Consider the following 26,159-nt stretch of genomic DNA (forward strand, 5'->3'; position numbering starts at 1 on the left):
ATTTGTTTGTTTATTTGTTTGTTTGTGTGTGTGTATGTGTGTAGACTTGTGTTGTTCTACATTGGCTGGAGACGTTGGAGATAAACTATTCTTTGCTTCTGGTCTTTGTTGTGTCGCCTCCGTGACTGGTGCTCTCAGTCAACGAAGGTGATTAAGAAAATGGTGGCGGTTGCCAATAGTATATTTTACAGCTTATAATTAAAATGGTGGTGGTTGACAACAATATTTTACAACTTATAATTCTAACATCTCCTGTCTGTTTATTTACATCTATATACATTATAGAACTGAGTGTGGAGACTCAGTATTTACTTTAACTCTTTATACATCTTTAAATCTGAGAAGTGATGAAATGATGTTAGCGGTGTATTGTATGGTAACGTTATATGGCCGGTTCCCCGGTCGGGATGCAGGTGAGTTGATAGTTGATTTCTGAGGTCAAGCCAAACTGACCGCGGGTCCCATCATACAATAGGTGGTCCTTTGCTACTTCTAGGGTCTGACGTCGAGTAGCTAATGCATGCACGTGTATGCACACTAGCATAGAATAAATCATTGACGCTCTACAGACATTTCTTGCAGTGTGTGTGTGTGTGTGACTGCGTGTATGTGTGTGTTTATTGAATGATGAGATACATATGCATGACTTATATTCATAGATATACAGTGCATCTATGAGTACACTTTAAAGCCACTATCGGACAAATAATATCAGAAGTACATGAAAAATGTATATTTCGACTACTATCTGTAGTCCTCTTCAGCAGAAGAGAACTAAAGATAGTGGTCGAAATATACAGTTTTCATATACTTCTGATATTATTTCTCCGATAGTGGATTTAAAGTGTACATTCACAAATACGTTATAACATTACAGTTTCCCGTATATCTATGTGCGTACGTGCGTATCTACATATTTACATAGAACACAATAAATGAATTGTCTTGAATACAATCACGTGTCCCAAAGACACAAAAAGAAACGTGGTTGGATGATACTTCATTTGAATATCTCAGGTTGGCAAGAAAACAAGGGGATTTTGGTTTATCATCCCAGCCCGGATCCTTATTTGCCTTGATGAAAACGGAAGGCTCAGATGAATATAAAGCATCAGCGAGATCGCGCGAAGGAGTCAGCCTAAAGAAAACGGGAAGGCGCGAACTGCCGGGCGTGCGTGGTGTTTGGGAAGGTTGCAAAGCGAGTAGAGCGAAAAGAGGCATGAATATAACCATCACTAGAGAGGAGAGTGAGGAAGGAAAGGAATTGCTGGTGCTATGACGACAGAAATGGGGGTGGGGGCAGATGGGTAGATTTTGTGAAATCTGCGAAAGGAGGGATGTCGTGATGCCAGCGGTAATGAAGATTTGGATGAAGGTAATAGTGTTCCTCATCGAGGTTAAGGACATCCTGTAGACTGGAAAGGGGGTAAAGTTGAAATTGGGAGTGTTTGAAAGTAGACAAGATACAAGATTTGGATGACTGACGCAATGAAGAAACTGAAATTGCAACAGAAAGACCAACAAGAATGTAGAAACAAACAAAAAGACGCACACACGCACACACATTCTCACACAGACACATATACACATACTCACATAGACACATACACACACACACACACACACACACACACACACACACACACACACACACACACACACACACACACACACACACACACACACACACACACACACACACACACACACACACACACACACACACACACATGCGCAGGCACACACAAGGTCTGAAGCACTGAGTATTTCCGATAAAAACATCCAAAAAGGTCAATATTCATGAGTCAAGGATAATAAATTGCAGAGTATCTTCAAATGTGGACAAAGTAAAGCATAGATTGGAGATGAAATCGCATATTGTAAGAATTTAATAGTTTTTCATTAGTTATAAGTAAACCTTGAAGGTTCACCACTAGATGGAGCTTAATGGAGTATAGATTAATCATCGAAAGAGGGATTTCTCAGACATTGGTCTATTTGCATGCGTGATTACCAATGTGGGATACGCGATTGCCGAAGACGGATAGCCCTCGGCTGAGTCGAATGACTTCTGATTTTTCACAATATTTCAGACAAACCTTAGGGACTTTGAAGCCAAATAAATGTCCTTAGGTATCAGGTAGAGAAGAAATAATAATAAAAGATGACGAAGGAAGGAATAGCGAATAAGAAGTCAAGTGAATATGGAACGTCTGCCATGCTGTCTGGTATTTATTTCTTCTATTGATGAACTGGTCTTGTTATACTCATGGCATCCCTTTGACATTGCAGTGGATGCCAGTTAACACCTCAGGTGCCAGTTGGATGTTTTTTTTTTGTAATCAATTCTTTTATATATATTTTCTATTTATTTATTTGTTTATTTATTCATCTATTTATTTATTTATTTACTTATTCATCTATTTATTTATTTATCTATTTTATTAATTTGATTTATTTTATTCATTTTATTTATTTTGCTTATTTCATTTATTTGATTTATTTTATTTATCTTATTCATTTTATTTTTCTTATTTTTTTATTTTTTTTATTTTTTTTTGTATCTATTTTATTTATTTCATTTATTTTATTTATTTTATTTATTTTATTTATTTCATTTATTTTATTTATTTATTTTATTTATTGTATTTATTTTATTTATTTTATTTATTTATTTATTTATTTACTTATTCATTTTTAGTTATTCATTTATTTATTTATTTATTGTATTTATTTCTTTATTATTATTTTTTCTTTTCTTTTGCATAGGAGCCCTCCAGCAGCAAAGATATCATTGGAAATAAGTAAGATATTAATGTCATAATACATTTACAAGGGAAGTCATCTGATTGTTGTAGATTTCCCCCCACTGAATAAAGTCGCTTGTAGCAGTAACGATATAATATGTAGGTTTTTGAACACTTTAATTGAAGGAGGTTTCCTTAAGCTGAATAGTATAACCCAACAGCTAACAGAATAAATCTATTGACTGCAATAATGTAATTATTGATTTATCTTTTATGACAACCGTTAAGATATTATATTAACATTTCACGCACACTAGCATAACCCAGCAGCTACCAGAAGAAACTTGTTGACTAAAGTAAGGTAACTGTTAATTCATTTTTCATGATAAACGTTAAGACACCATATTAAAAAATCACGCACGAGCGATCGTGCGTAGTCCAATTAAATTGTTAAGCACATTCCTAAGTAATTGATAATTTAATCTGTTAAGTACACGGCTAAGTAATAAGTCATTTAGTTTATGTCTGTTTAATGAATTGTTCTGCTTTTAATTAATTTATGTATATTTAACAAATTGTTCTGCTTTCTCCCTCATTGTGGGCCTAAACATCAACTGTTCACGTATTTCCCATTGTAACTCATTGTTATCTACTGGGAGAACTGCAATCATCTTCATAAATTACACTGTGTGTCTTGTGAGGGTAATGGGTAATTGGGGACGAATAGATTAACTACGGAAGGTTCTGCATATCTAGAAACCGAAAGTAATAATGAAAATTTAGGGTTTGTCGGAAAGGAAAAGGTCGGAGGGTTAAAATGATTGTTCAATAACGAAGAGGCACACGCTCAAAAAATGTGTGTATGTATATATATATATATATATATATATATATATATATATATATATATATATATGTATATATATGTGTGTGTGTGTGTGTGTGTGTGTGTGTGTGTGTGTGTGTGTGTATGTATGTGTGTGTGTGCGTGCGTAAGTCAACAACTAATCAGATCTTAGCGCTTCATATTTTTGTTCAACGCCTACGTGAGTTTCAAAAGAGGTTTCTGTCAGTTTATGCTGATCTTCAGAAGACGTTGAACTTGGTGCTTCGTGGAGTGCTCTGGAATCTACGGATCCATGAGATTCCTGTGAAAAATTATTGACTCGGTAACTGGTTTATATTCTCTATCATAGAGTGATGTAAATTATCAGGAGGGTGAGTCCAGCTTACTGTATTTACTGTCAATTCAGGAGTAAAGCCAAGGTGCATTTTTACCCCAATGAAATTCAAGACCCACATGGAGTGGGTATTGGACAAAGTTGTAGATCAAAGTCTTTGCGGGGCATCTATTGGCAACACTAAGGTCATTGACCTTAGTGTTGCTGATGATACTGTCCTTGCAGACTCATTGACTCCAAGTCTCCTGGATCAAGACCAAGGTCAAGGCGTTTGAGGGCTTACTGGAAGATACAATTCAGTCTGTCGATGCATTTGATAAGGGCAGAACTCATTGAAAGCTTCACATACCTTGGTAGTGTAGTAAATAAGTTGTGGGTTATGTTAGGAAGTACTTTGAAGGGGTGGTTTCGACCATGGTGTTATGGACACACTCAACCAGAGTATATGGCGTTGTCGATGTTCATATAAGAGAACTAAGACCCGAATCTTGAAGTCACTTGTACTCACTATCCTGCTGAACGGCTGCGAGATATGGACATTGAAGGCTGACTCGAAGAGGAGTCTCAATGTCTTTGGTACCAATTGCCTTCGGAGAATCATGAGGTAATTCTGGAATGACTTTGTATCAAATTAGAGACTATACTGTGAGAATCAGTCTAGACCAGTTACCAGCATAATTCATGAACATTAACTGTGGCTACATGAGCTTGTGGTACGCTTACTGTGAGAATCAGTCTAGACCAGTTACCAGCATAATTCATGAACATTAACTGTGGCTACATGAGCTTGTGGTACGCTTACTGTGAGAATCAGTCTAGACCAGTTACCAGCATAATTCATGAACATTAACTGTGGCTACATGAGCATGTGGCACGCTTACTGTGAGAATCAGTCTAGACCAGTTACCAGCATAATTCATGAACATTAACTGTGGCTACATGAGCATGTGGCACGCTTACTGTGAGAATCAGTCTAGACCAGTTACCAGCATAATTCATGAACATTAATAACTGTGGCTACATGAGCATGTGGTACGCTTACTGTGAGAATCAGTCTAGACCAGTTACCAGCATAATTCATGAACATTAACTGTGGCTGCATGAACATGTGGTACGCTTACTGTAAGAATCAGTCTAGACCAGTTACCAGCATAATTCATGAACATTAACTGTGGCTACATGAGCATGTGGTACGCTTACTGTGAGTATCAGTCTAGACCAGTTACCAGCATAATTCATGAACATTAACTGTGGCTACATGAACATGTGGTACGCTTACTGTGAGACTCAGTCTAGTCCTGTTTCCAGCATAATTCATGAACATTAACTGTGGCTACATGAGCATGTGGTACGCTTACTATGAGAATCAGTCTAGACTAGTTACCAGCATAATTCATGAACATTAACTGTGGCTGCATGAGCTTGTGGTACGCTTACTGTGAGAGTCAGTCTAGACCAGTTACCAGCATAATTCATGAACATTAACTGTGGCTACATGAGCATGTGGTACGCTTACTGTGAGAGTCAGTCTAGACCAGTTACCAGGATAATTCATGAACATTAACTGTGGCTACATGAGCATGTGGTACGCTTACTGTGAGTATCAGTCTAGACCAGTTACCAGCATAATTCATGAACATTAACTGTGGCTACATGAGCTTGTGGTACGCTTACTGTGAGAATCAGTCTAGACCAGTTACCAGCATAATTCATGAACATTAACTGTGGCTACATGAGCATGTGGCACGCTTACTGTGAGAATCAGTCTAGACCAGTTACCAGCATAATTCATGAACATTAATAACTGTGGCTACATGAGCATGTGGTACGCTTACTGTGAGAATCAGTCTAGACCAGTTACCAGCATAATTCATGAACATTAATAACTGTGGCTACATGAGCATGTGGTACGCTTACTGTGAGAATCAGTCTAGACCAGTTACCAGCATAATTCATGAACATTAACTGTGGCTGCATGAACATGTGGTACGCTTACTGTGAGAATCAGTCTAGACCAGTTACCAGCATAATTCATGAACATTAACTGTGGCTGCATGAACATGTGGTACGCTTACTTGATCCATCTCACAAGGTTGTTTCCACAAGAGACATCCCTAAATGGGAGAGATGAAGGGGACGTCTACGGAATTCATGGATAGGACAAGTTGATTAAACCTGTCGAAAGTTGCTTGGGGTTGAAACGGTGGGTGTATTAGAACTTGTTTGGATACGTCGTGAATGAATTAATACACTCCCAGGTGCATGCTCATAATTGATGATGATAATATTAAAACTTTAAGATACAGACTACTTCCATCCCTGCCCTCACTGTAGGTAGTGACCCGATATGAAAGGATTCGTTGTCTAAAAGTACGGAAGACGGGAATGGAAATGCGAACGAGTCCGTGGAATAGAAAAAGACGCAGAAATTCCCAGAGGAATTTGGGAATTCGGGACAATTCGTGGAGTACATGAATATGGTGATGGGGAGGAGTTGCTGGTGATTGGGAGTGTAAGAAGGCAAGAAGTGGAAGAAATTTATATGGTGAAGACCGCTACAGAGGCCAGGACATTGGAGAACAATATGACGAGAATAAAAAAAAAAAAATCTTGCAAACAAAAAGGTACTTGCAAAAAAAAAGAAAAAAAAAAGAAAAAAAAAAAACCACTTTCGGAGCTAGATGACAATTGTCTTCTGTGTCATGAGTTTCTCATGGGAAAATAAAATCACCTGACGACAATCATTTAAAACAGAAAATGATTGAATAAAAAAAGATCAACAGTAATCGCTCTTTGCCGTAAATTTGAACGAAATTATTGAGTCAGATTGTGAGAAATACAAATGCAATAGGAAACAGGCAGAAACACGCTAACACACACACACACACACACACACACACACACACACACACACACACACACACACACACACACACACACACACACACACACACACACACACACACACACACACACACACACACACACACAAACACACACACAAACAAACAAACACATGCACATACGCACACACGGTTACACATACACAAAAAACAAAAACACATAGACACACACATTCATACACCCGCGCTCACACTAAGTTTTTCCCATCATCCTATACCCTTCGTCCTAGCTCCTATATCCTTCGGAGACCTCTATCCGTAAAGATAATGTCTCTGGTTTAGAACTCCGTCGTTGCGCGCGGAGAAAAAATACCATGACGAATGAGAGCGCCACCGACAGAGTAGTTCCACAGTCGGAGAAGTTTTGGTTTGGCTTCTTCAACATCAAAATTGTCTTGGTGGAGGGAAAGAAGCAGAAGAGGAGTTGGGAGAGAAGATGGAGGAGGAAGAGGAGGAGGAGTAGGAGGGGAGTAATAAAAGAAAGAAGGAGTGCGAGTGGAAAGATTATAATTTATTTTATATTATTTGTTTTTGTTTTGTTATCATTTGTCTGTTTGATTCTCATTTATTATTAGTTACATGTCAATTTATTATTATTTACTATTTACCTGTTTCTTTATTATTTAACTATACCTATGCATTTATTTATGTATTTTATTTGTTATTTACATTATTATAGTTTTTATTTATTCATTTATTATTATTATGATTTTTTTCGCATCCGACCTAGATATGGACCAAAAGGTCTCCTGTCGGCATGCTCCGCCTTTGTAATCCTTTGTAATTCAAGAACAGCAGGAACATGGTAGGGAAGAACGAGTAGGAGGAATTATTGGAACAAAAGGTGGAAGAGATTGAAGAGAGGTTAAAGGAAGAAGGGTAGAAGAAGGGATAGAGAGAAGTGATAGAGGAGGAGGAAAGGAGGAGGTGGGAGGGTGGAGGGAGAGGGAGTATAAGCCTCTGGGGTAGCCAACATGTTTACGCTGGGTGTTTGGGTAAATGGGTCGGAATTCGGGGAACGCGAGGGGAGGAGAGCGGCTTCGACGGCCGGGAACGGCCGGGAATAAAGAGGGCCGGGATTTGAGAAGACGGTGAGGAGCCTACGTCAGGAGGTGCGAGACTTCGGCCGAAGCCGTCACCTTTGCCCCATGCGCTTGGGGGTAAGTAACAGTCACTGCGGGGAGTCGGAGAGGAGTGCGGGATTCGAGCTTACAACTAAGCAAGTGTGAGACCAGCACGCCTCCTATTACACAACCAACGCACGTTTCGAGATTCATGTTACCAAACCTGAACCAGATTATGAAGCGAATCTTCTTGGGATTTTCTCATATGTGGTCCGCGTTCGTATAAAACAAAAAGTTATGTAGATTGTTTGCCTCATTTAGCGTGTTTCTCATTGATAAACAAATTATATACCGTATGAACAATATGTGTCATTTACATATTAGTTGCTTGGATTTTAGATTAGATATTGCAGATAATATGGGGTCGAGATCCTTGCAACACACACACACACACACAAACACACACACACACAAACACACACACACACACAAACACACACACACACACACACACACACACACACATACATACACACAACACACACACACACATACACACAACACACACACACACACACACACACACACACACACACACACACACACACACACACACACACACACACACACACACACACACACACACACACACACATGCCCGCATGGTCGGATGCGCAAGTTTTGGGTGTGGGGGGTGGGGAGTGGGAAGCCTGACCTCTTTTAATCGGTAATTCAATAAGGGAAGATAAACGTTTGCTGATTCTAGTGGAACGGTTGTTACCTAGGATGACTTTGCCTCTTGCGCCTTCTCCCGCTACTCCCAATGGTTTATACATGGTTGGTTTGTTCTTGTGAGATAGTTATTGTTGTTGTCGATGAATGCCTCTTAACTTGTTCAATGTGGTAATAGTATTTCTTGATATTACTACCAGTACTATTACCGCAACGTCCTACTGATATTACTTCCAGTACTATTACCGCAACATCCTACTGATATTACTACCAGTACTATTACCGCAACATCCTACTGCTATTACCACCAGTACTATTACCGTAACATCCTACTAATATTACTACTAGCACTATTACCGCAACATCCTACTGATATTACTACCAGTACTATTACCGCAACATCCTACTGATATTACTACCAGTACTATTACCGCAACATCCTACTGATATTACTACCAGTACTATTACCGCAACATCCTACTGATATTACTACCAGTACTATTACCGCAACATCCTACTGATATTACCACCAGTGCTATTACCACATGCCACTACTATTACCACCACTGCTACTTCTCCTCCTCCTCTTCCTCTCCATTTCCATTATCCTCTTCTTCCCCTCCTTCCATTCTTCCTGTTCCTCCTCCTTTTCTTTCTCTTTCTCCTCATCCTCATCCTCCCTTTCTTCCGTCTGCTCTTTCTTCTTCTCTCGCTGTTTTTAATTTTTTCCTTACTTTTCCTCTTCCTCCTCCTCTTTCTTTTTCTTTCTCTTCTATTCCTCTTGCTCTTCCTAATACTATCACCCTTCCTCCGTCACCTCTTCCTCTGCCTTCGCCTCTTCCTCTTTCCTTTCTTCTCCTCTTCCTCTTTCTTCTCCCCTTCTTCTTTCCTTTCTTCTCCTCTTCCTCTTCCTCTTCCTTTTGGACTTTCTCCTTCTTCCTCTTGCTTTTCATCTTCCTCCTTTCTTCCTCCTCTTCCTCCTATCCCTCTCTTTCCTCCCCATCCTTATCTTTCTTCTCCTCCTCTTTCTTCTTTTCATTTTGGAATTCCTCCTCTTGCTTATCCTCTTCTCCTTCCCGCATCCTCTTCCTCCTATCCCTCTTTCTCCTCCCCATCCTCGTCTTTCTTCTCCTTTTCCTTCGTCTATTTCTCAGTTTCTTCAGCGGCCCTCACGAACTAAACTATAAGAGCCATCAAAAGCAACTTTCACACAATAGTTTCCGTAGGACCTCGAGGTTTCTTGGCAAGAGCAATGAGCTGCAAGTACAGGAGAGACATTATAAAACTGATTTTTTGGTTCAGAACGAATGCGACGTAGAAAGAATCTACTTTTTAGAGGAGTGTAAGCCACGGACAAATTGAATGTTCATACATACATACATACATACATACATACATACATACATACATACATACATACATACATACATACATACATACATACATACATACATACATACATACATACATACATACATACATACTCACATACATATACCAAAGGCTTTTTCCCCCTACACGGGGGGTAGCCAAAAAGAAAAAGGCATAGAAACCACTCCCACCCATTCCATTTCCTACATATTCCACTCCCCTCCACCCTCCTCCCTCCCTCTTATCTTGGCACCTCCTGGATGACGGGTCATCCCTGCATCCTGTCCACTGCCCTTGGTCAGAAGCAGTGTCGCAAGACACAGCACATCCACAGCAAGGCCGCTTCATAAATTCGGCGACCCCCCCCCCTCTTCGTCCCCCCATGCAGAAAAGGAGAAGACAGGGAGAAATTCCTTCGGGCTGCGTCAATTTTTTTTCTCATACATAAAGTAATAAATAAACCTAACAGTTATTCGTTCTTTCAAAACCGTTATATGCTTAGTAGATTTTTGTTTGAGCTAAATCCTGACTATTCTATTTGGATGAGATGAGGAGTCCGATTTTGGTCTTGTCGGTAAGTTGAATGTTATTTTTTGAGGCGAGAAATTTATATATTCAAAGTGCGATGGAGCGTGACGGATATAACAGTGGAAAAAGACGCATTCAGAATACAGTTCATCTCAACGAACGTAATGCTGATTGCCAGTCTTGCTGTTCTGCACTGGGAAATTTGTATATTCAAAATACATCTCAGATATAGAATGCAGTGCAGCGTAACGGTTGGTAAAGGTTTCCCTGTCTCGCATTGGAGAATTTGAATATTCAAAATGTACTTCATGTTCAAAATTCAGTGCAGCGTAACGGACATCACGGGTATAATTGTTGCTATATTTAAAATGCGTTGCAGTGTAAATGCCATAACATTCATAATAGTACCTTTATTTATTATAAAGTACGATAAAACGTACCTAAGGATTGCATTATTTCAAATTCAGAACAGTATACCAGAAGTATACGATGCAGCGTAACGGACATAACGGGTATAATTGTTGCTATATTTAAAATCCATTGCAGTGTAAATGCCATAACATTAATAATTGTACTTACATTTATTATAAAGTACGATAAAACGTACCTAAATGTTGCATTATTTCAAATTCAGAACAGTATACCAGAGGTATGAAATGCAGCGTAACGTACGTAACCGTTTTAACGGTCATTAGAAATGGGTCTGGGTGTCTCACGTTTTCTTCCTCCTTTGGCCACGACGCTGATTGAACGCAAGTGAATCTTTCGTCTTTTTGCAAGTCTTAGTCGACTTACCACCTCCTCCTTCCCATTCATATTTTCCAGATTCACATTGCTCAACTCTCAGCCATATTTCTGTTTTCTATAATGATTCTTATTTATCGAATTTCTTGTTTCACCAAGAGGTTATTAATCCGTTCTAAACTGGGTACCATTTCTAGGTTTGGGGAAAATACCTTTCGATTTATTGGGTTTAGGTCTACAGAGCATGATGTCAAATTGATGGAGTGTTTGAGTTGACGAGGTTAGTTGAGTTAGCTTTAATCTATCGGGTTTAAATGCCTCCACGTATTTGAAGAAAATTGTCTGATATCCAGACTGAAATGATGGTGCTATATTAAGTGTAATGAAATCAGATCTAAACATTTTTTATTTATTTCTTTGCAATAATTGAAACCTTGATTATGAAACCCATCATACTGACAGGGAATACCTCTGATTACCGTGCTGAAGATTTTTTTTTTTTGTATTCAGGCTGAAATGATGGTGCTATATTATGTATATAAAAAAACAGTTCTAAAACATCATTTATTTGTAACAATTGAAACCTTGATTATGAAACCCATCATACTGACAGGGAATACCTCTGAATACCGTATTGAAGAAAAATTGTCTGGTATTCAGGCTGAAATGATGGTGCTATATTATGTATATCAAAAAACAGTTCTAAAACATTATTTATTTATTTATTTGCAACAATTGAAACCTTGATTATGAAACCCATCATACTGACAGGAGAATACCTCTGAACACCTCTGTATTCAGGCTGAAATGATGGTGCTATATTATGTATATCAAAAAAAAGTTCTAAAACATTATTTATTTATTTGCAACAATTGAAACCTTGATTATGAAAACCCATCACACTGACCTCTGAATACCGTGCTGAAAAAATTTGTTTGGTATTCAGGCTGAAATGATGGTGCTATATTATGTATATCAAAAACAGTTCTAAAACATTATTTATTTATTTGCAACAATTGAAACCTTGATTATGAAACCCATCATACTGACAGGGGAATACCTCTGATTACTGTGCTGAAAAAAATGGTTTGGTATTCAGGCTGAAATGATGGTGCTATATCATGTATATCAAAAACATTATTTATTTATTTGCAACAATTGAAACCTTGATTATGAAACCCATCATACTGACAGGAGAATACCTCTTATTACTGTGCTGAAAGGAGACGTGGTCACAACCCTGTCGAGATGTTTCTCTAGCCGTTTGGTTAGTAGATGGGATTTTCGTTTTTGAGTCAAAGTTTTCAATAGCAGCTTCTCCCTAATACGAATCTTCAGAATTTGAAAATATTTAGTTTTGGGAACAAGAATCCTTTATGAAAATATACCAGGATATCAAATAAGTATTTCTAGTGTATGATGTTTGATAGAATTTAGAGTTTTTCGTTTGAATGTTTATTTCCTAATTCTAGAAATTCTAAAAAGGGAGAACTAACTGCATAAGACGACTTCTCTCTTGTAAGTCTTAAATATTGTGCTTGTAGCTTGACATTTATCTTCCTATATCCTTTTATATTATCATCATCCACCACCCAATTTAACTCTGTATCTTGAAGAAAGATGACAACAACACCGTAAGACTACATTCTTTTTTACGTCTCTTTCTATGTCTTTTATCTTCCACTTCTCTCTCTTTCTCTTCTCCTCCTCCTCCTCCTCCTCCTCCTCCTCCTCCTCCTCCTCCTGTTTCCCTCTTATCTTCCTTTTTTCTTTGTTCTCCTTTTTGTCCTTCCTTTCCTTTCATAATATTACTACTTCTACTCTGCTCTACACCTCCTCCTCTTCAGCTTATCTTCCTCCTCTTTTTCTTCTTCCTCTTTAGCTCTTCTTCCACGTCAATCTCCTTTTTATCTTCCTTTTTTCTTTGTTCTCCTTTTTCTCTTCTTCCTTTCATTTCATCATCTTACTACTTCTACTCTCCTCTCCACCTCCTCCTCTTCAGCTTATCCTCTTCCTCTTTAGCTCTTCTTCCACGCCACTTCCCGGCTGTGATGAAAAAGGGAACGAGCAGGTGTGGGGTGGGTGGTGGTGGCTTCTGCACCCTCTACCTCCACCCGAATCCCCTATTTTCAATCTTTGACCCAAATACTCCTTTCCTCATTCTTTCTCCTCTCGTTCACGATAGAATATCCTTCATGGTTGCATTTACCCCTTGGTTGACAAAGGCTTCCTGTCATCCTTCCCCGAGGGCTCCTTAGAACGAGAGCAAACATTATTGATCTTTCGAAGGAGGTTTTCTGTAAAGTTAATAATTTCTTTCCAATTTCGCTTACAGAACTTAGAAATTCTGGTTAGCCTCTGACATGCGAGATCTGTCAAATATAATCGGGGTGTGAATCAATACGAGGCCAGATTGGCATGATCTGTAATGAGTTTTATATTAAAGTGAGAGTTTGGCGCTATACAATGCTATGAATGAGTGAATGTATGTAAGATCGGTTAGCTAGAACGAGAGCAAACATTATTGATCTTGGAAGGAGGTTTTCTGTAAAGTTGATAATTTCTTTCCAATTTCGCTTACAGACTCAGACATTTTGGTTAGCCTTTGACATGCGAGATCTATCGGGGAGTGAATCAATACGAGGCCCAATTGGCCTGATCTGTATGATTATACCGGTGAGAGTTTGGCTCTGTACAATGCTATGGACGAGTGAACGTATTTAAGATCGGTTAGTTAGAACGAGCGCAAACATTATTGATCTTGGGAGGGGTTTTCTGTAAAGTTGATAATTTCTTTTCAATTTCGCTTACAAACTCAGACATTCTGGTTAGCCTTTGACATGCGAGTTCTGTCAAATATAATCGGGGTGTGAATCAATACGAGGCCAGATTGGCATGATCTGTAATGAGTTTTATATACCGGTGAGAGTTTGGCTCTGTACAATGCTATGAGTGAATGTATGTAAGATAGGTTAGTTAGAACGAGCGTAAACTTTATTGATCTTGGGAAGGGGTTTTCTGTAAAGTTAATAATTTCTTTCCAATTTCGCTTACAGAACTTAGAAATTCTGGTTAGCCTCTGACATGCGAGATCTGTCAAATATAATCGGGGTGTGAATCAATACGAGGCCAGATTGGCATGATCTGTAATGAGTTTTATATACCGGTGAGAGTTTGGCTCTGTACAATGCTATGGACGAGTGAACGTATTTAAGATCGGTTAGTTAGAACGAGCGCAAACATTATTGATCTTGGGAGGGGTTTTCTGTAAAGTTGATAATTTCTTTTCAATTTCGCTTACAAACTCAGACATTCTGGTTAGCCTTTGACATGCGAGTTCTGTCAAATATAATCGGGGTGTGAATCAATACGAGGCCAGATTGGCATGATCTGTAATGAGTTTTATATACCGGTGAGAGTTTGGCTCTGTACAATGCTATGGACGAGTGAACGTATTTAAGATCGGTTAGTTAGAACGAGCGCAAACATTATTGATCTTGGGAGGGGTTTTCTGTAAAGTTGATAATTTCTTTTCAATTTCGCTTACAAACTCAGACATTCTGGTTAGCCTTTGACATGCGAGTTCTGTCAAATATAATCGGGGTGTGAATTTATACGAGGCCCGATTGGCATGATCTGTAATGAGTTTTATATTAAAGTGAGAGTTTGGCGCTATACAATGCTATGAATGAGTGAATGTATGCAAGATCGGTTAGTCTATTGAGGTAACCAGAATATGAAGAAAATTACAAGTCGGTCAAGAAGGGATAATCGAGAAGGATTACAAAGGATTACAAAGGCGGAGCATGCGGACAGGAGATCTTTTGGTCCATATCTAGGTCGGATGCGAAAACAAAAATAATAATAATAATAAAATAACAGATAAAAACTATAATAATGAAAATAACAAATAAAATACATAAATAAATGCAGATCCTTTTCGATGGCGAGGTGGTATAAAAGAAAGAAATGTTGTACTGTAGTCTGAAGGCAGAAGGACTGAAAGTCAATGTACCGGCCTGTACATAAGGGGTTGAAATATTCAGCCTCCTGAAATCTGGGGACCAAGAGACTGATTGAACCATGGAGAGGCTTGGTAAACTGGCTGGTGATTCACGTGCCTTGTGTTATGAGTACAGCAGAAACACAAACCAAGAGAGTAACTCGTTCGTAAAGAGGATCACTACAACTCTGTTTCCTAACTCCTTAATTAACATCCTGGTTAGGTTTTCCCTCGGCTTGTTGTAATCATCTACTGGAAGGCAGAATTACATTACAAAACAAACAAAACAAGGGCCTCATAAGGTTAATGTCATCAGTATTCGTATCTGTTTCATTCTTAATCAAAATATTCCGTGTACTGCTACCCGTGGGTCTTAGGTAATTTAGTGACACTTCTACGTATTAGATTTTCTGAATGGAGAATGATCTCCACCTAATTGATAAAAGCCCTGGTAAATATCAACAAGGCATAAATACACTTCTTTTATTACTTTCAAACTCTTGTATAGAGTGACGTCTCCAAATATGAATGATTTGACATAGATTTTAGGTTGAAAAAATTGTAATATACTAACACCAGAACCTATAACTGGTACAGCTGAGTCACCTCGCCAGACGCGACTCATGTAGGTAATGTCCTTCTTGCCTTGAAATCTGGTTCAAAAGAAATAGTAATATAAACGAGGTAATTGACGCCCGCGGTGGTTGGACTTACTATTGAAGTTATTAATTTGTAATGCAGAATTACAATTCAAGTTGTTCAATGTGTGAAGTTGTATATTACCTTTACATTAACTATAAAACTAAACTGTAATATTAGATGCAAAATACATTAAATACATTCAATTGAATTGTGAAAAATAAAGACTCGGGAGTAAATTAACTAAGTGATGAAATGAATAAAATTTGAATGCGATATTCAGAAAATAAAAAATATTACCTCTCTCTCTCTTTCTCTCTCTCTCTCTCTCTCTCTCTCTCTCTCTCTCTCTCTCTCTCTCTCTCTCTCTGTCTCTCTCTCTCTCTTTCTCTGTATCTCTCTCTCTCTCTCTCTTTTTTCTCTCTGTATCTCTTTCTTTCTCTCTGTATCTCTCTCTCTCTCTCTCTCTCTCTCCCTCTCCCCCCCCCCCCTCTCTCTCTCTCTCTCTCTCTCTCTCTCTCTCTCTCTCTCTCTCTCTCTCTCTCTCTCTCTCTCTCTCTCTCTCTCTCTCTCTCTCTTTCTCTCTCTCTCACTCTCTCTCTCCCCCCCTCTCCCCCCCCTCTCTCTCTCTCTCTCCTCTCTCTCTCTCTCTCTCTCTCTCTCTCTCTCTCACACACACACACACACACACACACACACACACACACACACACACACACACACACACACACACACACACACACACACACTCGCTGCTGCCACCTTTTTCTTTCTCACTCTCTTTCCCATCTGCTACATCTCTCTCTCTCTCTCTCTCTCTCTCTCTCTCTATCTATCTATCTATCTATCTATCTATCTATCTGTCTCTCTTTCCTCCTCTCTTCCCCCTACCTCCTACTTTGTCATTCATTAACTGTGTGTGTGGACATCTAAAAATATTATTTCATCGAGCAACAAATGAGTCACCAAACGTTAAAATTAATAAGTAAGAATTCCTCAAATGTCATCCATACTTATGCTCGAAGTTGCTTATGTTTGGCGAGATTACTTTTCAGAAGTGAGATGATAGTGTCCATAGTGTATAATTGCATTAATTTTCTGTATCGGCAATAATACATTTGTGTTCATGTAGAGATGCATTTTTTTTTTTTTTTGCAACCGTAGTTTTAATGTGACATAACAGCGCCAGACTTCCAAAAGTAATATTTTATATCTTATGACAATTTTTTTTTTTTAAATGTCTTATTCAGATTTTTATTTATTTCATCACTTACTTCACTTACCAATCTTTGTTGTGAACATAGTGAACAACTCAGCTGGATGCGTTTAATGTATTCTACATATATTGTAGGGGTTATATCTAATACGCATCTTCACATATTGAACAAGGTGGATTGTAATTCTGCATTACAAATGAATGACCTCAATAGCGATTCTAACCAACGTGAGCGTCAATTACCTCGTTTATGTTACTATTTCGTTTGGGCCAGTTTTCAAAGCGAGACGGACTTTACTTATCCGAGCCGGGTCTGGTGAGGCGACTCAACTGTGACAGTTATAAGTTCGTGCAATAGTACTTCACCATATCTCACAACAAAGTAATGTCGTAGCACATTGGTATAATAATACTAATGACCCACTTTCGGAGAAGAATAGACGAAAGTAAAAAGATCTGTATATTTCGATCACTATCTGTGATCCTCTTCAGCGATCACTATCTGTGATCCTCTTCAGCAGATGATGAAGAGGATCATATTTACTGATCGAAATATACGGATCTTTTTACTTTCGCCTATCATTCTCCGAAAGTGGGTCATTAGTGTTAACTCGCCATATGTATGACGTTGGTTCCTACCGTGACGTCACACAAGCTCAGTAAATTCCTCTGGCTATCGTGAAAAGAGGAATGATGTACTAACGCTCGTAGGAGATTAGATGTGACGAAAGACGCTCAGTTAGATTTAATGGGATTCAACAGTATCCATTTGGGGAGCAAACCTGGGCCTACATAATTACAAGGCAAGATGGAGGCCCAACGCCCCCGCAATACGATGATTTTTCTGCGCCGTAAGTGATACTAAATTAGGTATCAGGCGGCCAGGATGCAGAAGCTAATATGTTTCATATATTCATATTCCTCATGTTTATTAAACCTTGAGAGGCAGGGGAGTTTCCTGCAGCAAACCAATATTGTCCAGAAGTAGCCAGAAAAATATATCTAATAGATTACTTGGCGTGGGCAGGTTCATTGAAATACAGCTTGATTATTTAAGGATGTGGAAATGAATAAAATCAATTGGCGGGAGACGCAGTACTGTATTAGGAAATCAGCATCGGTAAGCTTATGCATGCTTATACACACGTGTGTATGGTTTGTGTATAAGTACTTCACAAATGCTTCTGCATACATTTTCATGTTTCTAAGAATGTGTTTATGTGTAAGTGTGTGTGTGTGTGTGTGTGTGTGTGTGTGTGTGTGTGTGTGTGTGTGTGTGTGTGTGTGTGTGTGTGTGTGTGTGTTTACCTAGTTGTATTTACCTAGTTGTATTTTACGGGAAGAGAGCTATGCTCGTAGTGACCGTCTTTGTATCTTTCAGCATCAAGTTTGTTCTTAAATTCTTGTATAGTTTTTGCACCGTTTCCCCAATCTAATTTATTCCAGATATCCACCACTCTGTGTGGGAAAATATTCTTTTTCAGATTTCTTCTATAAATATCCTTTTCAAGTTTCTTTTCATGTCCTCTTGTTTTTCTTTTGTCCCACTATAGTAAATCATCTCTATCAAATACTTCTATCACTTTCATAGAAATCCTCGACAGAGATGATTCACTAAAGTAGGATATTCAGAAAATTGTGTGCGTATGTGTGTGTGTGTGTGTGTGTGTGTGTGTGTGTGTGTGTGTGTGTGTGTGTGTGTGTGTGTGTGTGTGTGTGTATGTGTGTGTGTGTGTGTGTGTATGTGTGTGTGTGTATGTGTGTGTGTGTGTGTGTGTGTGTGTGTGTGTGTGTGTGTGTGTGTGTGTGTGTGTGTGTGTGTGTGTGTGTTCACCTTGGTCTTTGGATCACGTGCTCAACTCGTGATCGACAGCTATTTCCCTCCCGGAAGAGAGCTCAGAGCTCGTATGACCGATCTATGGGTAATGCTGTGACCTTACACGCATACATACACCCAACTCCCCACCCATGAGAGTTGGAGTAACGACTCGAAGCGCAGCGATACTGAAATTATTTCAGCCCCGGGCAGGATTCGAACCCGGACCACTGTAGTGACGGTCGGGGACTCTACCAACCGCGCCACCGAGTCATGCGTGTGTGTGTGTGTGTGTGTGTGTGTGTGTGTGTGTGTGTGTGTGTGTGTGTGTGTGTGTGTGTGTGTGTGTGTGTGTGCGTGCGCGTGCGTGTGTCCAGATAAAAGACTATTGATGGACATGTTGACACCAGTGATCCCTTTTCCATTTAATCGAATTATTCGTTTATTCCTTTTCAAATTGCCAAACAAGATTATGTTATTGAATGGTAACTCTTTTGTGTGTAGATGCAGAGGGGTCAGATAAGGAACGGAATACTCAGATAAATCCACAAGCGGTAGATGCGTGTCCGGTGTCTACATGGGACTTTGCCTACGGTGGGAGTTTCTATCCACTGAATGAATTCGTTGGCCTGCGTCCATAACGGAATTGGTAAGAACAATAGTTGCTCTTTACAAGTCACTTAAAGTAGGTTATAACCCTTAAATGACCAAAATGACTAAGAATATACATGGGCTCAGAAGGGAAAGTGTAATTTTATAACACATTTGTAAATATACACTTAAAACCCACTATCAGAGAAACAATATCAAAAGTTCAGGAGATCCGTATATTTTGACTACTATCTGTAGTCCTCTTCAGCTGAAGAGGACTACAGATAGTAGGCGAAATATACGGATTTCCTGTACTTCTGATGTAGTTTCTCCGATCGTGGGTTTAAAGTGTATATGTGCTCAAAAAATTATCTTACAAGGAGAGGATTAGGCACTTTAACTTACACTCCCTGGAAAAACGCAAAGTGCAGGGTGATATAATAGAGGTGTTCAAGTGGCTCAAAGGCTTCAACAAAGGTGACGCAAACAAGGTCATCATATTAAGACAACAGGGTTGGACTCACAGTAATGGCTTTAAATTGGATAAATTTAGATTTAAGAAGTGAGCGCTGAACTATCGGTTGTTTTAAGAAATGGTTAGACAACTTTATGGATGGGGAACTGCCTAGTGTAGGCTTTATGGTCTCTTCCAGTTGCCTTCATTCTTATGTTATTATGTTCTAAACTTCAGAGGGTATCCCATGGCTAAACAAAAATTATATGGTGGCAACCAAAAGCATGTAGATTCAGAACCAATCATTGTCTTCCACATGTGAAGAACAATATATCAGTGAACAGTAATCTTTCCTATGTACTCTGGCTTGATCTTAAACATAAATGCACATGAAATTTGTCATAATTTCTGCTTCAGCTGAGCACTTACAGATGTAAACTTTTATTTCCCCATTATTTGTTTGTTAATTATTTATCATTTATCTTTCTATTATTTACTGTTAATTTGTTTAGATATATATCAGCTATCCAGCTTATTTCTTTAATATTTCTTTAACAATCACCTATATTTCAATTGTCTTCTTCGGCTAATCACTTACAGATGTAAACCTTTATTTCTCCACTATTTGTTAGCTTATTATTTATTATCTATCTTTCTCTTATCTACTGTTTATTTATTTAGATATATATTAGCTATCTAGCTTATATTTGTATATTTCACAATCTCCTATCTTTCAATTGTCTTCTTCGGCTAATCACTCACAGATGTAAGCCTTTATTTTCCCCATTATTTGTTTGCTTATTATTTGTTATTTATCTTACTATTATATACTGTTTATTTGTTTAGATATACATTAGCTACCCAGCTTATTTTTTGTATATTTCTTTAACAATCACCTATATTTCAATTGTCTTCTTCATCATCTATTTTACCATATACTTGTACAAAAACAGCTACACTAGTTTCAGATGAAAATGAAAAGCAGCTTGTAGTACGAAAAGACTTATTCATGCAGATCTTTGAATAATGTGGAGACACAGATTCGGTGATATTTTTTCTTGTTTCATTCAAGTTATTTTCTCCTTGAAATTCACTTAGTCAGAGTAAGTGTGTGCACGGGTAAGTGCTTACATGATATATGATAATTTGATTTTAAAATGAACTTGGAGTCAACAAAGGAAATTACTCTAAAATATTGAAATAAAGTGATAGATAGGAGACGGCTAGGAGTGCTGTAAAGGCAAACATGAACATAAAGAAACACACACACACAAACACACACACAAACACACACACACACACACACACACACACACACACACACACACACACACACACACACACACACACACACACACACACACACACACACACACACACACACACACACACACACACACACACACACACACACACACTTATCGTCATTAAATTTTATATCAAGACAAAAGTTAACAGCAAAATATATACAAAATATAAATACTATAATGTGGTCGTTTGACACTTGGTTGAACTTTGCATTTTTCAAAGCAAGGGCCCTGTTAAGGATGCTACTTAAATTGTTCTCAGGATCACAATGAATTTCGTTCCATGTCTCATGTAGTAATTGAAAATATATATTTTTGATTTTTTTTTATTAACTACACTGTCCAGTATACCATAGAGGTGTTCAATTGGATTCATATCAAGTAACTAACCTGGCCATGGATTTATCGGATTTCATTTGTTTCCATTTGTAACAGTGATGGGTATGAGCGGAATGAACGGGAGTTAGTGCGTGCCTTTCACTTGGCTACTTCTCTTATAATGGGATAAAATCCCGTGATACAGAGAGAGAGAGAGAGTGAGAGAGTGACAGGAGAGAGTGAGAGAAAGAGAGAGCGAGATAGAGATTGGGGGAGACATTTTGAAAATAGATACGAGTAAGTGGTATAGGTTAGAGATGGGGAGAGAGAGAGAAGAAGAAGAAATGGCGGATTTTTTTCAGGTATGTATTAATATTTTACTTCTTTAAATGCTATTATCACTATTATATTATGAAGTCTCTGGATATGACCCTTTTCACTGAAAAGGGAAGAAGTTCAAAGACGGAATTTTACTAACGTGTATTTTCTTATGTTTCAAGAAAAGAGTTGAGCTTTCAATAGAATTTTCTCTTGCCTTACACTGGCTGAAACTCCTCTCAGCACTGACCGGTGTGATAGCTCGTGGAAACATTCGGCAGATTAAAGCCCTCAGAGTTTTCGATGTCTTAGAGTCATGGCGTAGTTTACATGTAATTGTTTTGCATTGCCTCAGTTTCCTTTTTGTTCTTGTTTGTTTTCTTTGGCGTGAGAACATCACGTGGTTTTATGACATAGGGCAAGGGTGTTATCGAAGGCTTGAGGATAAAGTGATCTTGAAAAGAAATTAGGTAATGATTCGTACAAATATATGTAGTGTGTGTGTGTGTGTGTGTGTGTGTGTGTGTGTGTTGATATAGGGAAACCATAGTGAAACAGCATAACGGCATTGATGAACGTAGAATGAAAACCAAATGCGTCAAAGGTAATTTAAAGGAATGAAAAAAAGTATTGCGAATAATTATGCGGATAATAGACAAAGGTGCAGACAAAAACATATTTTATAGAAAAAAAGGACAACGTCTAGAATATATGTAGTCGCATGACAATGTAGGTTATGGAAGACGTTCCACTTTTAGTGATTTGAGAATAGATACCTTCCTAAGAAGTTTAAGTGTCGGCGAAAATCTCAAATTGCGAATAATTCAAACAAATGACTGAAAGAATTAGCATATATATGGACTACATGCTATCTCTCATACAGTTCCTCTCTGAAATATTTTTTCATTTGTCTGTTTAAATATCTAACGGAAGGACTTGATTTCAGATGTGCGGAAGAGAAAGAGAAACGAGGAAAGGGGAAAGTAAGAAGGATAGGATATGTGAGTTATAGATCAAAAGAAGCAATTCAATATCTTGAAGGAATGAGATGCATCATGGGGAATAGGTGTCTGGGAATGAACTCTAAGAGACAGCACAAAGGGGTGGTTGTATCCACGACACTGTATGTAACAGAATTCGAACCCTCTACTGAGCGGCTTGCTTCTTATAAGACGAAGACCATACCATCACGCCACCGTGACGGTACGATTTTTGTCTTATAAGAAGCGAGCCGATCAGGCGAGAGTTCGAATCCCAGTAGGAGAGTTTATTTCCAAATATCATAAGGACGCCAAAAGATGTAACAGAGTCTTGGTATTCAAGGGAAGTCGAATGAAAAGTTTAAATGTATTTAAGATAAGCAGATACGATTGATCTAATCTTACTGGTGATGGTTTGGGCATATGGAAATAATGAGTGAAAAATACGTGTAAAAAAGTGTGGAAAGCAGAAATAGATGGAGTGAATTTGCAGAGATGACCGACAATGGGCTGGATAGATGAGCTGATGAACAGCCTCGGATACATGGGGAATGTCTGTCGAGCAAGGAAGTGAGAGAGAAAGAAGTAGGCGTGAGTGGAGGAATAGTTGTGGAGGTATAATGAATTGACGCTGCTCGAAAGGGTTTTTCTTGCCTGCTTTGCAAACTCTTAAGTGAACGAGAGGGGAGGGTTTCCATATTATAAACCGGTGGGGTAAACCAAATTCGGCTCTCAGGCCCTGCTCCAGTACTGTGTCTTGCTTAATTGCCTCTGACCCGAGCATTGGATGGTGAGCAGGGATGACCTATTATTCATAAGAAGCTATTTGCTGTATATATGTCTACCTGTCTGCCTGTTTGTCTGTCTTTCTGACTCTTACTCTCTGACTTTCTCTCTCTCTCTCTCTCTCTCTCTCTCTTTCTGTTTGCCTGTTTGTTTGTCTTTGACTCTTACTCTCTCTGTCTCTCTCTCTCTCTCTCTCTCTCTCTCTCTCTCTCTCTCTCTCTCTCTCTCTCTCTCTCTCTCCCTCACACATTCTCTCTTTTCTATGTGTGAACTTATGTGGTAGCCCACTGCTTGACCATAATTTGTTTTCAGGAAATATAATACAATATTACTTATTTGTTTTTGTGTCTGAGTAACTTTTTATTCTTTTCAACTGTCACAATGTACACCTCATGAACTATCTTTCGTCTGAATAAAATCGCTTGATCACTTCAGCCCAGAATGTCTCAGGGTTGGAAACGTTGAATGTTTTCAAAATGCAAACGTTTCTGGTTACTAACGACTTCTCTGACTGTGCACTCTCCCATTAAAAGAAAATTTATTGATGTTGGCACTTGGAGAAGGACTTGTAACAATTACTTCTAAAAAAAGAGAGAGAGAGAAAGAGAGATAACTATTAGATATTAGCCTCTTTTTTCGGCTTTTATTTCTTTGAAAATATTGCATTTAAATGAACGAGGAATATGTGTAGATTAAATTCAGTTATAATGCAGTTTAATCATGAAGAAGTAGAATGTTTCTACAACTAAAAGTTTAATAAGGAATGGTTAATAGTAAAGTAAATTGGCTAAAACAGAGTGCACAATGATGACAGTTCAAAATATGAATCTTCATTCCTGTGTGTTGTGTGTGTGTGTGTGTGTGTGTGTGTGTGTGTGTGTGTGTGTGTGTGTGTGTGTGTGTGTGTGTGTGTGTGTGTGTGTGTGTGTGTGTGTGTGTGTGTGTGTGTGTGTGTGTGTGTGTGTGTGTGTGTGTGTGTGTGTGTGTGTGTGTGTGTGTGTGTGTGTGTGTGTGTGTGTGTGTGTGTGTGCGTGTGAGTCCATGCAGTCTTGGTAGTAGGAAAGGGGTGTCTCACTGAAAATTAGGTCAGTAAATTCAGTCTCAGGCAAATAAAATGGTTTTGTGTTCTTCAAATGAAATTTATGTACAGCGCCCCCGTAATGAAAGGATTGTCTCTTTTTATAATGAGAAGAATCATTATAAAAAGATTACGACAAGGTTAAACGAAAATATGTGCATACAGTCTTTATTGGTGAGGGTTGTCATGACTTAGTGAAATGTAGCAGTTTCAGCTCATGAATTATCATTTTCGAGAACAGTGACTGGACTTCCAAGGTTTTACAAAGAGATACATTCCAAATTCTTATAACCTCTCTACAAGTTCATTAAACAAATTTATTAATTTATGGTACTGTGAGTATTTATATGTCTTACCAACGATATCCTATACGTTGTAAAATGGATAATGTATAAGAGTTATATAGAATACTTCTCAGTAAAACACAAAATTTAAAGGACATTTTAACTTGACTGTACATCTATCTGCTTGTATTCGAATGTGAGTTTGTGAATTCATCTTGTTGTGATATACGGGAAAAGAGCTATGCTCTTAGAGCTCGATCTCTGTGTTTTGATCAATGAGTTTCCTCTTTCATTAATCTGTATTTACAATTAGTCTAGTTCTTCTTGCAAGTCAGTGCATCTGTACAAAAAAAATAAGATAAAAATAAAATAAAACAGTTCTCGATATTCTTCAAGCCCGCTGTTTTATTAGTTGTTTTTTTCTTCTCTGATGATTTTTGTTTGTTTATTTGTTGTCTTTTTGTGTTCTTTTGTTCTGTTGTTTCTCCTCTTTTAGTTTTTTCACATATCCTATTAAACTCCTCTTTTAGTTTTTTCTTGGTTGCTCACTGGCTAAATGGGTGAGGTCGTCGCTACTTGGGTTGAAGGTCGAAGTGATGGTAACTCTAAGGATGTGTTGTGGAAGTATAGGATAGGGAGAAGACTGTTGAGGAGAATCGATTTTACGTGAGTATCTTGTGTGAGGGTAAGGGAACATAGAAAATGAATAATTTGGAGTGAGACTGGAACTGCACTAGTGTTTTGTAATGTCACCATGGCTGCTCAACGTGCATATGGATGCAGTGGTGCGAGAGGTAAATACAAGTGTGCTGGGGAAATGGGAGGTATCACAACTGTTGCTTGCAGATGACACTGCACTTGTAGCTCCGTTAGAGATATTGAAGAAGTTGGTGTCAGAGTTTAATTTGACATGTGAAGGGTAAAACGTGAAAGTAAATGTAGGCAAATATAAAGAGATTAGATGAACAAAGAACGAGTGTAGCGATGAACTGGAGATGTTGATAATATCCTAGAGGCTAGAAAGAGTAAATTGATTTTAAGTAGTCATGGTCGCATGTGGCAGGGAATGGAGAAGTGGAGATGGAGGTAACTTATAGAG

This window comes from Oratosquilla oratoria, chromosome 31 (genome assembly GCF_046742065.1).
Source record: "Oratosquilla oratoria isolate Oo_2021 chromosome 31, ASM4674206v1, whole genome shotgun sequence".
Lineage (NCBI taxonomy): Eukaryota > Metazoa > Arthropoda > Malacostraca > Stomatopoda > Squillidae > Oratosquilla > Oratosquilla oratoria.